We start from the raw sequence: 15,959 nt of genomic DNA, 5'->3' as shown, positions 1-15,959 counted from the left end.
CGAATGGGTCCCGCAACTTGTGTCTTTATGGTCGCGTAGAAGACACGTGCGCTCACGTTTTCTGAGTAAATTGTAGATGGTCGACGCACCCAAGGCACCGTGCATCTCGAAGCGCTTGGTTGCACAAAGAAGACGTAGAAAGGTGTTTTAGTGCTTGTAGCCAGGAATGTGTCAATGACCTCATGGCTGCAGCATGAGGCTTTAACCATGAGAATTTTAAGTATATAAAACATACAATCAAATGAAGCCAACAGGCAAGGATGCCAAGTAACGATTATGGTGAATTACGTTTTTAATTTAAAATGTTTAGGTGGTAAATTAAGGAAAATGATTCTAGACGAAAGAACAGCTGACCGCTGGTGGGATACGAACCCACATCTTCACATTCCACGTGCGATTCTCTTCCGCGGCGCCATTTGCCTATAAATTTTCTTGAATAATATTTGTGTGCCAGATCTAGGCTTGTGAGTATTAGCTAGCGCCACAACGTAAGGCCTCGGCTGCGGAGAGAGAAATTTCTTACCGCCAGGAGGCGTCACCTGAAACGTGGACAAGGGATATATTCTAGAACCGAGGGCTTCAACCCCGGTAGCTTTGAGCACTTCAGGTAGAATTCCAGGTTTTATTGTTCAGCCGCCTTCTCCCATTTTCACATATCGCGTGACCCCTTCAGACAGAAAGGATGTTCTACATCCGCCCTCAAAGCCGTCAATTGTGGCGTTGGCTAACACTCGCAGGGCCTAGATTCTGTCACGTTGGAGTAACGGTGAAGAACACAGTAGCGAAAACTGAGAATCACGAAAGTAACTCTTTATTGCGTGAACCTGCGAACGAAAAAAAAAACAAGAAACAGGCAAGCCCAATGATAGCTGAAATATACTGAAGAAATAATGGGAAACCGTAGTTGTAAATGTTCCAAGAATATAATAAGGCCAAGGCAGGTCCATAATTACTTACCCTTGCTTCTACCATTTCAGCGTTAACATTCGTAATCCGGAATGTTTGTCAGCATATAACGAACGGCGTTTTATTGTATATAATAAGGAAACCTACTACAGACTAAAAATTCTAAAAATGATGCATTAGTGTTTTTTTTACCTCGTTCTAACCAACAAATAGGGGGAATTATGTTTCCTTCCTTCACAGATGTTTTGCACATGAACATGCCTTGTTCCTGTAGATGTCGCAATATTTCTCGGACTGTCAACAGGATTTTATGTACTAAAATTTGTGCACGAACACTTGTAACAGTTGAGGCATTTGAACTGCTTACTCGTCAATTTCGGTGCTCAGTTAAGCTTACTGTAGTTTAAACATGAAGTGTTTTTTTATGTTGTAACTGCTATTTCTTTTATTTTTCCCTATTCCGGCATGTAATGCGCGACTTTGGGAATACCATGAAAAAATATAAAGATGAGAAGTGCGTCAAAAGCCTAACGGTGCTCTTTTTACCTCTCATTTACGTTTGTTGGAGTTAATAAATGCGCTCTACAGGACACGTTAATGTGGTCATGATCAATTTAACCTCCTGTTTTTGTTCGCTGCTCAGCTGTGTAAAAAGCGAGACATATCGACCTCGGCAATTGTTACCGGAGTTACAAAATGCAGAAGGGACAGAAGTATTTAAACGTTTGTTCACTATCTTTGTGCGACGCTTACCGCGGCCTAAAACTTACGTAAAAAGTTATCTGCCACTGAGCGAATTTCAATTGTGCTTCATGCTTACTGCAGCCGCTTCGCAACTGCAGCCGCTACCGCCACTGTAGTCATCAGAACGAACAACGTGCTGGGGAAATGTAGCAGAAGATTTCTTAGAGTGTCCAAAATACATTGTACAATCTGCGCACGACGAAAAATAAAATGCGCATAATAATGCCGATTGTGCAAATGTGCGGTCGCATGAGTGCGACACCGAAATAAACTGTGCTGTCAAGCTGCACATGGATAGAGTGTAACACAGCTATAACGAACAAGCTAATGCGCTAGGAATGGGTTGACATGTAAAGAAAATTTATATACCAACATTGAATTTTAAAAACCTTAAAAGAGGTGTTCTCCCGCGTTCCTTAGAAAAAGGTTTGTTATACAAAAATAAACAAGCGTGAAGCACATTTAGTGAAAACAAGATTACGTGTTGGACGCAGTATTTTTCTCTTTGCCTAGGAACTATTTTTCAGCGTCAATATGAACTGGCATTCTCGATGTTCGAGATTCAGAAGACCCTCTGTGTCTTATTTCAGCATCTACGGCTTCTCTTACGCGTCTGATAGGCTTCTAGAAAACTTTCGGGCATTATCTAACATGCAACAAAAAAGAAAGCACCACTAGAACTAAGATGAGTTATTTTAAGGCTGAATTCGTATCGTTCCAGGCTTTGTTGCTTTCGTCTTATAACTGCTGTCTCGCATTCAATTGCGAATTGTGTTGACAACAAAACCACAGTATCTGTATAAATTCATAGCATTAAAAGCAATATTTCCGGCATTCAAAATTAGCGGTTCTGATTTGAGCGTCTTGCTTCCGTGGGCCGTCAGCTTTGTGGCTGCAAAAGCAAGCCAAGCATGACCGAGAAAATGAAATGTAGACTTGCGATCAGGTATCATTACGCCGCTGTTGCCAAATGATGCAGAAGCAACCCTGCCGAGAAATCTACAGAATATATTTCAAATAGATTTGCGTGAGTCGAATTGAGCAATTTCATTCTAAATGTGCCAGTTGCAGCCACCCTACAAAATATATTTCTCTAAACTTTTTTGGGGCCACCGTTGACTTTAAGTGCATTTTGATGTTGGGTTAGCAGGTAAAAAGTTGAAAGTAAAGTAATATTTATGTATGGATGTCTCCGTGTATATATGAATAACCTGAAGGAATGTTTGGTTTTGGAGCCTTCAATCCAGATGGAAGCTTAAAAAATATTTTTTTCTATATCAAGCTTCAGGTACCGACTCATATTAACCAACATTGTCAAAAGGAGGAACAACGAAACACAATACCATTATGTCAGACGTGACGTCCAGAAAACACGAAAAATTAAAACAACAAAATAAATAACAAAGTTTCATTAAGGGTATAGCGTGATGTTTGAAATATAGTTTTTAGAAGAAGATTAAAAAGAATCAAAGTTATTATTGCATCTGAGAAAAAGCATCAAAGTTATTATTGCATCTGATAGTACAATTCTCTTGGAAAATCAAAGTGGTTTGTAAACGTGTAAAAAACTTTGATAATTTTTCGTAATTGTTACTGAATGTAACGTCACGCCAATCAATGCCTAAATTTACTTCACCACCCCAAAAATATTTTTTGCATTATTATGGGACATATTCATTTGTGCAATGGCTATACAAAGGATATATAAAGAGTCCTAAGAGGGTAAAGAAGAAATAAAAACACGCTTTTATGATAGGTTTGTCTAGCAATTAAATGGAGCTACCTCAAAAGTTTAGTAGCCGTTTATTGGGTGCAATATGCGTATATACTATTTTATAACGCTCTCCTAAGCCTGCTCTCAAGCCCTAACTGTGCACAAAAGATCATAGTTTCACCACTGTCAAGGCAAGAAAATGGTCACATAATATATATTGAGAAACTGAGATGACATATAAAAACCTAAGGTAAACTCTATATTGTTCATGGGTATCATCTAACAAGCTTTAATACTATTGAAAACAAATTTCTTATCCTCATCGCCCCTTAAATGAAAGACCATCTCCTCGAAACATTAAAAAAAATTCTGGAAATACTTATAGTACCCCACTTAGTTTATATAAATCCTTTAATTTCAACAGGACGCTTCGGTTTTCTTTTCTGGATGCCGTTTGTGTTATGACAGCACAATGCAACATGTGGTCCCTATGGAGGTATGGAAATTCTGACTGCTGGCTATTCACTCAGTGCGCATCAAAATAACATCCCGGAAAGTTATTTACCGAAGATTGAGATTTCGTCTGCACGCACGTTGCTGTTTGAATCCATGCAAGACGAAGCGATAGTGAAGCGACTTTCATCGTTGCCGGCAACAACACGGATGATCCAGGGGAGAGGGCTTTGCCGACTGCGTCAGTACCGGGTAATCATGCCGCGGTGCCTCTGGCTACGTGCTCATGCCTTTCTCTCTAGTGTCTTCGAGTTTGGCGATGCGAGTTTTGCAGAGGGCAAGTTCAGCTAGTCAAGCAAGATGGCGACTCGCCGCGAAGCTGATTGACATTAGAATAAATCATGGCAGAATGACGCTCGTCCGAAGTTGGTGCATTAGGAAACGTGATAACCTGTTAGCGTCGATGAGAGAGCAGCATCGGTGGGCACTATCGTCTTGTTTTGGTTCATTTGGACATGATGCACCTTGATTATACCCACTGTGCATTTTCGTAACGTTTCATTGCCTTTGTGCCAATAAATATGCTTTGACAAGCTTTGCCTTGATTTTGCAAAGCCCCTATTTGGAAACACCTGCAATAATAAAGAAAAAACAAGCTTTCTCTTGCATGTCAGGTAACACAATAATCGTTTGTTCCAAGAAAGAATATTGTGTGGACAGTGTCATTACACAAAATTTGATGTTATCGTATTCGCAGTCATCTTTAGTGGGGGGTATATTTTATGTGCTAAGGGAGCATCTTTCACAACATTTATGAACTCTTGCTGTAATTGAAATAGGCCTATATTTTATTTACACTTTCTCCCACAGCATCAACAAAGAAGACTATTTTTATAGTGTAACCATTGGGTTTTGCTTTCGTGATTACATGGAAATTTTTCGCCATACTAATAAAGCAACTTTAGTAAAGCTTTCTAATGTTTAGAGAGTCCTAGTCCCCAGATAAACACATTGTATTTTAGAAGTCCTCACCTTCAAATACATGAGATCTTTGAATTTCGGTGAGATATATTCATAAAAAGGAAAGGTGGTTTTCAAGCGTAACCTACCCCCTTCTATGTTATGCAATTAAAAGCACTGCACACAGCGGCAGTTGCTGCCATTCTATGTACAGTGTAATCCGATTTACCAGTTTCAATCTCATTTTTTTATTTATGTACTCCACCGTTCCAAAGCTATGTTGAAATACAGACATTGATTCAAATACTTCGATTATGTTCACTGCATATACATAACAACGTTCACAAATGACTAGGCGTTTTATTTTGTGCAGACGGGATATATTAGTGATGTGGTGTGCCAACTTAGATTGAAAGTGAGAGAATTAAATGTACATCTCTTGAGAAGTGGCCAATATTTTTTTAGTTGGTGAATTATAGTGTCATCTCGAAAGATGCAACACGAAACATAACATTCCTGAAAAGGGCACGAATGCTGTGATTCCTATTTGGGTAAAGCTATTAGTAAAAAAACATAACTACGTAGTTTATTTAAGATATCAAACGATGCAGCTAAACCCCACGCCAGCTGTAACAGCAGACGTTTTGTTCGTTGCAAGTAAGGCTGTTCATGGCTTGCAGAATCCTCAAAAAACGTAACTCAGCATGTGGTATCTCAGTGCCAAAAAAAGGATGGTTGATCTGGGACCATTTCGCAGATCTGTATTTATAGAGTCTATAGATCTGTATTTATAGAGTCTTATAGAGTCTACATGAACATGGGCCTCCGCCATCTGAAGAGGCCCTTCTGTAAAAGGGTAGCCAAGAGTTGATGGTGTTGGCCTCACAGTTTCTTGTTTCTCTGCACTCTCTATGTGATGAATAGTGGTGTGTTATACCAGGAGAAATTTGTGTTTCATAAACCCAGGGCTCAGCAGCAGCTTCCTCAATGCTACTTCATCAATGTGCATCTGTTCTAACAGCCTTTTGAATGTATTGCTCAAAGGCAATGTCAGGCGTTGGGCCTTGTTTCGCCATGCTTCTGAGCATGTATTTTGTTTCTAATGTTACGGCTGTCCTGATTTCGCATAAAACGGTAACCACAGGATTTGTTCCAGGTCACCTGTGTGCTCTGAATGCAGAAAAAAATTCAGATGCTGCTATGTTTACTGGGAAATTGGTGACGAAATCTCTTTGTAGGTCCTAACACTGTCGTGATTAAGAATTCCTGTGATGACGATGCAGACTACGCAGGCCACGTGCCCGCTAGTAGAATAATATCTTTGGAATACCATGAGCAAATTATAAGTTTTCCTAAATGAAAATAATTTCCACCGCTTTACTAATCACTGAATTTATCGGAACATCATGCTCAGCATCAAATATTAGGAATTTGATGAATTATAGGATGAATTCTACGACAGAGATAACACAGAAACCTGGTAATTACAATTCCAATAATAATGTTTTTGGCTCAAGTATGAAATGTGTATTCGGGGCACCGTAGAGAAAGCTCCCTTAAACTCATAGGCTGGTTCTTACATTTCTTGCTTTGCAATGAATTGCTACAGAAAGTACAACAGTTTTTTTTTTGGCGTTGTTGTTGTAGCGCATCAAGCAAATGAAGCGCCCATTTCATAAATGAAATGCTGGCCAATGAACTCGTTGTTGCAGTTTCGCTATAAAATTCCAGTAGATCAGTCCTAATATCTTTAGGCGGATAACATAAATTCTTGGATTGCTTTCCCAGGATGCTAAATACACTGCGGTAATAATTTTTAGGAATAGCGAAAGCATCGACAATTTGATGCCAGCTAACCTTGTCCTGTTTGCTCACCAACCAACTCTGCTTGGCGCCAGTGGTACTAACAGGAAGCTTATTTAGCCACCTCCTCGATGGAGTATACTCGACACTTTCAAAACAAAGAAAATCAACGTTTCATGTAAGTGAAAAGATAGCGTTCGGTGATAGCTTAAAGGGAATGCTTCGACGCAGGACTTATCGCGAGGATAGAGTACCAGCAGAACTGCGTATTTGCGAAAAAAGAAAGGGACAGGTATTCAGCATTCTATGTCTGTCTTCGAACATAATCGCCATAAATGAATGCCCCTTGAACAATGCATAAGATGGCTCTGGGCTCTGAGGGGGTACTGAGATCCTTTAGTGTTACGTGCTAATATAGTACCGCCGCTACCTGTGGCAACGTTTAGTTCACAGATATTGGATATTCTAGGTTTGTCTAGGAGCATATTCAAACGCCATGAATCAATGCCTCGTGAACAATGCATGAGGCTGCTGTAAGTTCTGAGGCATTACTCAGTACCTGTATTGTTACGTGCTATTGTAGCCCCGCTTCTACCTGTGGTAATGTTTAGGTCACAGATATTCCTCGAAAGCGCAGCTATTCGAAGTAAAGTTACGCTGACTTGTATTTCATACGAAGTTTGCATTATTATGAAAACACAAAAAATATATATATTGCATTTATGTACGTGAGGGCACGTTGCGGCTGACAAAATTGACCTTAGTGAGATAATTAAAAACAATTGTTTTTATCGGGACGGCATTGTGAAGATGTGGATATAAAACTGCGGACCCAAGGAGTAACTTCGACACTTCGGCTGCTGCAAACAAAGAAGATGATTTGCGGTCGTTACGTATTGGTTGCTCTGACTCTATTTTGCCTCCTCTCTTCGTCACAGTTGGGAGGTCCGACATGCGTTCTTGCAAGTGGCTGGCAAAGGCTAGGTCACGGTTACGTCACAAGAACTACTCGTTCTACTACACGGAGCACTACGCGTAAGTACTGTTAATGTAATTAGCATTATTTGCCTACTGCAACACTTTTGCACATATCTATCTCTTTATCACTCTCTCTCTCTCTCTCTCTCTATATATATATATATATATATATATATATATATATATATATATATACACAGGGTGTCTCAGCTATCACTCAGCACGATTTAAAATAAGAGGAATGGTGTTACGCGAAGCAAACCTAGTGCGTATTGTTTGCAGTACAGTGGAGTAGCCGCCAGTAATTTTTTAGTTACTGAGATTTAATGAAATAATTGTAATTCATTATCTAACTCGAGAAGTACTGTCCTAATTATCAAAGTGTGAATGAGAAAGTTGTAGAGCCACACGAAAAACTGCCGATACAGCTTTCTGTTGCTCAGAACGTGCTACATAAATGTGTTTTTCCGAGTGTGAAAGAAGCCCGCGAATACACGCAGAATTGCCGCACGACTGGCCGCTCGAGGCACTTTGCGAAATGAGCGAATAAAAGGTTCTGCAGGTGTTACACTCTTGTAACGCAAGAAGGCGAAAGCCTGCTGCACACTTAGCAATACCTGAAGTTGTAGAAACTGAGTTAGACTTCTTTGTAAAACATATTGGTAGTGTATTACGTTATAGAATCGGGGCTAGACTTCTTGAAAGACATATTGAGCCGTTATGGGAAGTACACGTGTGGCACAAAGGTGACCTCCTCAACGCCACATAAGAACACTTAACGTAATACCTAAACTGCAGCATGTTAGGGCACGCACTAGGCCACACCTTTAGTCACCGAGATGGCTGCGACGTGACGTGTGCAATCACGCACGCACTAGGCACACCTTTAGTAAGCCAGAACTGCGGAGCAGCCGTGGCTTTAGGGAAGCGTGCTCGTCTCGTGCACTGGAGGCCCAGGTTCAATTCCCACCCCGACCGAAATGTACCAAATTTTCTTTTGAAAGCCACTAATTTAGTTTGCTTACAAGAAAGTCCCTGATCAATGTGACGTCAATCCGAGCATTTTTTGTGGTGTCGGCCATTTTTCGTAACGTCGCAGTTTCGCCAAGGTCACTGCCAAGAGCAGGACATAGACACCTAAGACTTTCGCCTTAATAAATACGCTTACTGTGGTACCCGCCGTGGTTGCTTAGTGACATTGGCGTTGCGCTGCTAAGCACGTGGTCGCGGGATCAAATCCCGTTCTTGGCGGCCGCGTTCCAATGGCGGCGAAATGAAAATAACGGGCAAGTACCATGCATTAGGTGGAGCATCTTGAAAGGGCAGCGCAAGACGACTAAAACAAAAAAGAAAGCCGTAGTTCTGCTCGGAGGGAGAAGCATCGTATGCGATAGGAAATTATTAGACCGTTATACGAAGTGAGGATACGGCATTTATCAGCCGTATAAACTTGTAAACATTCGCTTACTAACTAAATTAGCAAGCGTGGTCGCACTCGCGCACATGTTGACATGAACACATCTCACTCGGAGACGTGGATACTCGCTGTCAAAACGCTGCCGTGAGGAAGCGCGCGAGCAGCAGCGAGCGAATTGTCCTTCGTGCTGCCTCTCGCTTCAAAGCAAACTAGGTGGCGAGAACACAGCGCACACAAAGCTAGCAGCCCTCGGTGAGCCTAGACCCTGTACTCATCGCAGATCGCTTTCAATGTAGGGCCTGCGCGGCCGCGCTCAGCCTCGCAATACGCAGTTGCCGCCACAGTAAAGACCCCGCCTCCCCCCCCCCCCCTCTCTCTGGTGGCTTGCGCGCGATAGAAGTCGGCACGCTTCCTCCCCGCCGTCCTCCCTTGCTCCTGAGCGATCTAATCACCATCCTCGGCTCATCCTCGCGCGCCTCACTCGCACATAGAGCATACTGCGCGCGGCCACGATGTTATCGCCCTTCGACTTTACACCCAACATCAGGGAGACGCCAATGGCGGAAATGCGCGGGAAGTGTCTATGTAATTGCTATCGCAATAAAAGCAGAAAAGACACAGGACAGCGCTGAACTCGCAACTAAGTGTATAATAAAGCATACACATAATTAATGCTACATCCTATTGCTTAAAATGGTATCTTAAGTTTTTCCTCCGCTTTGTATTATCTTGCACTCTTCTGTACTTCTTTCCTTTTATAGTATTTCTTTTAGTGGTATTCTCTTAGTATTTATTTTATTATATTTTACATCTTACACAGGGTATTCCACCTTATGTTAGGAAAGCTTTAAAACTATGCCAATGCACTCTAGGTCGACGTGATTAAATGAATGTGGTTGTTTATTGTATGGAGCAAGCCACACTATTTTTGGTATACTGTCTAATTGCATATTTAGAATTATTCAACCAACTTAATCGCCAAACTTTCAATGAGAAAGATGCACAGCGTTCTGGGAAGCGTCTAATTTATCACCTTCGAAGTTCCTACTCATTGCGTAAGCACTTTTTCTGCGTCCTAAAGGAAGCCCATAAAATATATTTAAAAAGTCGTAGTTTCGTCCGAAAGGCGAAGCATCAATTGCGATAGCATATTTACTAGTGGAGTATACGCAGTAAGGATAGTGGATTTATGGGCTGCATAAAATTGGACGCATTCGCTTACTAACTGAATTATCAAGCATGGTGTCAGCGCACTCATGAATAGCAAACATGAATAGATCACACTCGATGACCGTAGACAAGCACTGTCAAAACGCTGGCGTGAGCAAGCGCGGCCGGAGCAGTGACCGAAGGTTCGTGTGGTCTATCGCTTCAGCGGAAACTAAGTGACGAAAGCACAGCGCATACAAAGGTAAGATCCGTGTGGAGGTCGCTTTCAAGATACGGTGCGCGCGACAGCCCTCAGCCGCGCAAAGTACGCACTTCCTGGCAGAGTGGAAGCCGCGCACCCTCCCTCCCGCACTGTCTTTCCTCCTTTCGCGTGGGAGATTGAGTCGCCAGTTCCCCTTGCGCCCGGCCGCAAGCTATGCATTTAGTGCCGCAGCTAAACGTCACCTCCCCTCCCTCCCGCCCATCCCCCCAGGGCCTTTCGCGCGACCGGAGACGTCGTGTTTGCTCTCCGCCGTGCGTTCGCTCTCTGTGAAAGCGCCCGCCCCTCGCGCGCTTTCACTCGCACATGCAGCATACGACGCGCGGCGACGATTTTATCGCCGTTGGACTTTATACAGAACCTCACCGCGACGACGACGGTGACGACAGGAATGCGCTTGGAGTGTCCATATAATCGCAATCGTAATCAAAAGCTTGCACGCCGCGACTGTACTGCCCGCAATCGTGCCACGTATCAACTTACAGCACATTTACCCTGGTAGCCGTCCGTTTAAATACTGAAAGGGCGGCGGCGTTGGTGTTGGCTGCGCGATTCATGTCAATGGTGTGCTTTTCTCGCAGCGGTTCATGTAAGCGAATTTCAGACTTGGCTTCATGCAGGATTAAATGCACTGTTCGTTTGTATGTGGGAAATTTGAGAGCATTGCAATCGTGGGTTTTCTTTAGGATGCGGAAGGAATGACTGCGTAATAAGCGTAATGTTAGAGGTTGCGTAATTATATTTTCTAGTAGTTTACTAATTAGGCAATTAAGTAGAATGCCAAAAATAACATGACGCTTCATAGAACAGTGATTACAACATGTAGTTGGTCGTGTTAACTAGGAGTTCTTGGGCGTATTTTTTAACATTGGCTAAAATTAGTTGAGACACCTGTATACCCTGGTGTACTGTAGCACTATGGATTGCAATAATTTGTTCTTGTATATTGTAAAACGAGGTCCCCTTAAAGCCTTGTGTTATAGGACTTTCTTCTGCATACTCACATGTGTATGTGTTTGCACACATTTTAATAAAGAACGATCAATCCATTTATTTACTTATTGATTGACCAAACTATGCACGATGGTGTTACCGATAGTGAAGCAAAAGACAGCGTGCAATTTAAACCACAAGTAGAGAATTTTTTTCTGCGTCGACTCAGTACTATAACGAATTTCACTATGCTGTGGCAGTGGATATGTCGGGCAAACCAAGAAACGCATAAATTAGCGCCCCAATCAATGACTAAGTGAGCACAAAAGTAATGTTAAGAAAGGAGAAGACCACGTTGGGTTTTGTTGCCGCGATTGTAGGCATGCACTGTATTCTGACAATACTGTGGTTTTGTTCAGGGACTGAGATTGCTGCATGCGTGAAATTGTTGACGCAGTAGAAATGATGAATTAGGCATATGAGTCGGTAAGCTCATCATCACTTTTTTCTATTAACAAGGAATTCGTTTTCTCAAGCACGAGGTCGCGGGATCGAATCCCGGCCACGGCGGCCGCATTTCGATGGGGGTGAAATGCGAAAACACCCGTGTACTTTGATTTAGGTGCACAAATTATTCCGGAGTCCCCCACTACGGCATGCCTCATGATCAGATCGTGGTTTTGGCACGTAAAACCCCATAATAGTTTTTAAATTCGTTTTCTCAATGACAGTTAATAATAGTTCAGTATTTGATGACGTGGCAGACGTGCTAGCTCTGCCGTGTGCTAGGTTGGTTTATTTCTTGTTCTTTTGTTTTTATTTTCCTGCTGTTTCTCTCCGTATTTATTTTAAGTATCGGATTTTGCGCTTGTGACTCGTTTTGTCGGTGTCATCTTTGTCCGAAAACCCTGCGCGAGAGATCTAAGAGTTAGGTAGATCCAATTAATCTGAACGAGCGATTCGCCTTGATTCTACTTTGCGTAGCAAACTGCGTTAATTGTAGAAAAATAGTATATTTAGTAAGTGCGGAGTGCTGACACAAAAGGCAGCTGCGAAATCTGTCATGCCACCCCTCAAAGTGTCTGCTCGCTTTTAGATCGCAATTTGCAAACTGAACGAATACGTCCGTTGGCAACTTGTTAGAATGCCTACAGACTCTCAAATAATGTTCAAGTTCGTCACGTAAGCAGCATTTAGTTCAAACTGCTTTGAATTCGCATACAAGAGGCGCTTCGCGAATACCTGTCGGGACTCGTCCATGAGAAAAAGCAACGGACGAGTCTGCACTTGCAGATGTCGCGGCTATCGCGCCAGAGAGCGTTATCACTTTCCCAAGAAGAAAGGCGAGTCATGTACCTGGAAAGAAAAAAAAAAACTGGAAGGTGTTCATAGTAACCTATCAATTGGAAAGCACCATGCACACTTGTATCGGCGCTAGTTTTCGTATTGCGAGTTCACATGCTACAAATAATATTATCCAATAGCCAATGCAGCCATCTACAGGAAACTGTGCGCAGAGAGTAGTGAACATTTCTTGCCTTTTTAGGCTGGGCGGTTGTGAATACGTTTATTACAAGCTGGATGGCTGCTGATTAAAAAAAGCCACGTCGTGGCCGTAAGCAGGCCACCAACGTATGCAAACTTGTTCCTTGTTGCTGCCTTCATATGGCCAAAAAGCCACTGGTAGGCTTGTGTGTCACAGGAGCGCATCAAAGGCGTAGACAACTGCCTAGCCTGAACCTTGGTAACTGCTGTCGGCAACTTGTAAAACTGCCCTATACTTGGGAAGTACACAGTGGATCTATTCTTAATCCCCGTACCCCTTGATGTAGCCTGTGCAGATTATAATCTTATATCACTGGCCGTATAAAAAGGATGAAGCCGTCTACATGCATTCCTCACTTACACCTAACACACTGGTGAGAATCGTTCGTAGCATGGAGTTCAGGGAAGTATAGCGCCCAGTGTGTATCCCTTGCATTGAGTTTATAATGACGGTTCCGAATTAATATTCCCTTTCGACAAAATGCCTTTTCGAACAAAATGAACTTACACTGCCTAAGTTTTTCGGCATAGCGTAAAAGAAATATTTCTAATATTTGCTGAATTGTTCCTGGACGGTGACAGGGCTGTGTCGAAGGCCTCTTCTGGCCGCTTGCGGTTGGTTCCTGCCTCCTTGTACGCCTCGTACTTGAATCTACTAGCTTGAATAGCTTCCGCATCAGAATCCTCGACTGAATTACAACTTTAGGGTGCAGGGTGATAATGGAGATCTTGCGCGAAGACACGCTTGGAAAGTGCGGCGTGCGCTGCGAGAAATATTCCTTCTCATTTCGTCCGATTGTTAAGATGAAAGAGCTTGAGATTCTTATGATATTCAACTAAAACTTTGATTGTAGTTTTACTTAGGTGTTTCGAACATTACATTTATTTTTGACACCGAAGTTTTTTTTATATCCTCAATTTTCCAATATCTATATTTTAATCAGAAATAGATGCCAGGGTAGACTGGTCACATAATTTAGTGCACAATTATTTAGGTTTAAATAATTTTGTAGCAAGAGCTGTTTATTTGGAACAAATCAAAATATAATGCTTATTTCATTCTTTTTTTGTTCTATTACAGCCCGCTCATCTAAATCATGCGGATAAAAGGGTCCAAATTCTGCAAGATTTTGGTTACGGCATACGAGGCAGCGACATCAATGTGGAAAATGCCAGAATAAATAAACCACTTATTTCCTTAAGATTCCGAGCTCAATCACTTAAGCTGGGAAAATTGTGGCGAAGGAATCATGCGTGATAAAATGTTAGCAAGCGTTGGTGTAGCATGTTGGGCAGTACATATCATTTATTTATTGCCTCCTTTATTAACATTTTAAAGCACAATAAAACAAATAAAACTGAGGAACGACACGTCAAGGCGTTTATCTGTCTTTCGTCTTTCTGTTCTCCTAAAAACGTTCTTAGCAATAATGACAACCTGGTTCACCTTCCTACATACATTTGTACTGTTTTATAGCAATAACTTCTTGCGTTGAATTTGTATTCCGAGTGTGACAAACATACAAAACCCAAACAAAATTTTTCACTCGTATGCTTTTCATCTGCATCGTAAGATGTTACGTGCTACATTTAATCTCTTTAACTTGAGTAATCTTTGGCCAGCACATTGGGGGAGTCTTGCATTCGCTGGTACATATATCAGGTCATGTGTCATGAAAGCACGCTTTGCGAAACACAGCTCAGCTCGTAAAACATTATTATTCCGCGACAACGGCGTTAGCGACGCGACTACGATGGAGTAGGACATAACGGCGTGATGAAGACGGAATCATGACCAAGATGACTTGACGACGACAAAATGACTACAGCATGACGTAGAGCACATGACAGTGACTGCGTATACCTGCGCTTCCTTCTCCGCTCATTTACTTCATGAACGCTATGTACTGGTGAAACCATTCGCTTTCAAATTAGCATTTCCCTTCCCCTGCGGGAATCTAAGTGAAGCTGCGGTGATTAGGCAAAATGAAACATTGGCACTCGAAAAGACATGCGCTGCGTACAGCAGCGGCGACATACGTGCCTCGCCACCATCAGCGCAGACAGTGGACAAAATTGCCACAACACCACCACTGGCCACTGCACCTGAGCCTTCATACACCATTAGGTGATTACCCGACAGTACGTGCCTCTCAAATAGATATTTAGTGCTCAACGTACAAATACGGCTACTGCTCGGTTTCATAGCTCACCCATTCTAACGCTGCCCTTTATTTCAGTTACATACACGTCCAGAGCCAAGCATGTCGGTAGCATAAGGAAGTTCTTGAATTTCAAAACTTCATTGCGAGCTTGCCTGATGATATCGCTAACCGCGCTAAGGAAAATTTTGCTAGATACAGGCTGAGGCGCAAACGAGACCATGGCCTTCACAACAAATTACAGATTAGAACTCCGTCTCAAGTGTTGATGGTAATGCGTTTAGCATTGAATTGTAATCGTGGCAAACCATACTGCTACGTCTAAACTAGTTACGTATGAGGTGTATGCTGCAACGAGATTTCTCTTTAGCGCTTCGCTAAAAGCAATCGGCGCCATCTAGCGCCGACGCCACGAAGCCTGTACGTGGCCTCGGAAATGAACGGCACGCTGGTGCATGCGACCAGCGAGAAAAGCGTCTTGCTTCAACGGGGCAATGATGTTTATTTCTGATGGTTCTGATGTTTAGGGAGACGCTGCGTCATGTAGGGGCACTGCCGAGAGGTCCCCGCATGGTGTCCGAGATGAAAAGCGTCTTTATGTGCTCAGAGTCAAACAGTTGCTTCTCAGTATTGAAACAGAACTACATGACTGGTGCGCTGAACCAATAAGAGCAGTCAGAACCAACAGGCATGCTCCTAAATCATTGTCTGCGGTGGAGCAGAAGTTAGAGGAATCTTGAAAGCAATGACGGCATTGAAAAGAAGTGTGCGATAACCATGCTACTAAATTATTGTCTGCCGTGGAGCAGAAGTTAGAGAAATTTAGAAAGCAATGACGGCATTGAAAAGAAGTGTGCGATAACCATCTCGTTTGCATAGATCGCCAGCTTCTCGTAAGCCAGTCGACTCCGGTGT

General features: G+C 42.5%; 1 long non-coding RNA gene across 1 annotated transcript; it reads left to right on the top strand.

Annotated features, from left to right (window-relative positions):
* The first annotated feature begins 7,226 nt into the window (after positions 1 to 7,226).
* Positions 7,227 to 14,160, top strand: LOC125945936 (uncharacterized). The gene is made up of 2 exons (XR_007467236.1): positions 7,227 to 7,615; positions 13,964 to 14,160. It is a non-coding gene; the product is annotated as an uncharacterized LOC125945936 (long non-coding RNA).
* The last annotated feature ends 1,799 nt before the right edge of the window (positions 14,161 to 15,959 follow it).

The sequence above is a fragment of the Dermacentor silvarum genome, chromosome 5, assembly GCF_013339745.2.
Source record: "Dermacentor silvarum isolate Dsil-2018 chromosome 5, BIME_Dsil_1.4, whole genome shotgun sequence".
NCBI classification, from domain to species: Eukaryota; Metazoa; Arthropoda; class Arachnida; order Ixodida; family Ixodidae; genus Dermacentor; species Dermacentor silvarum.
This window is presented reverse-complemented; position numbering and strand designations above follow the sequence as displayed.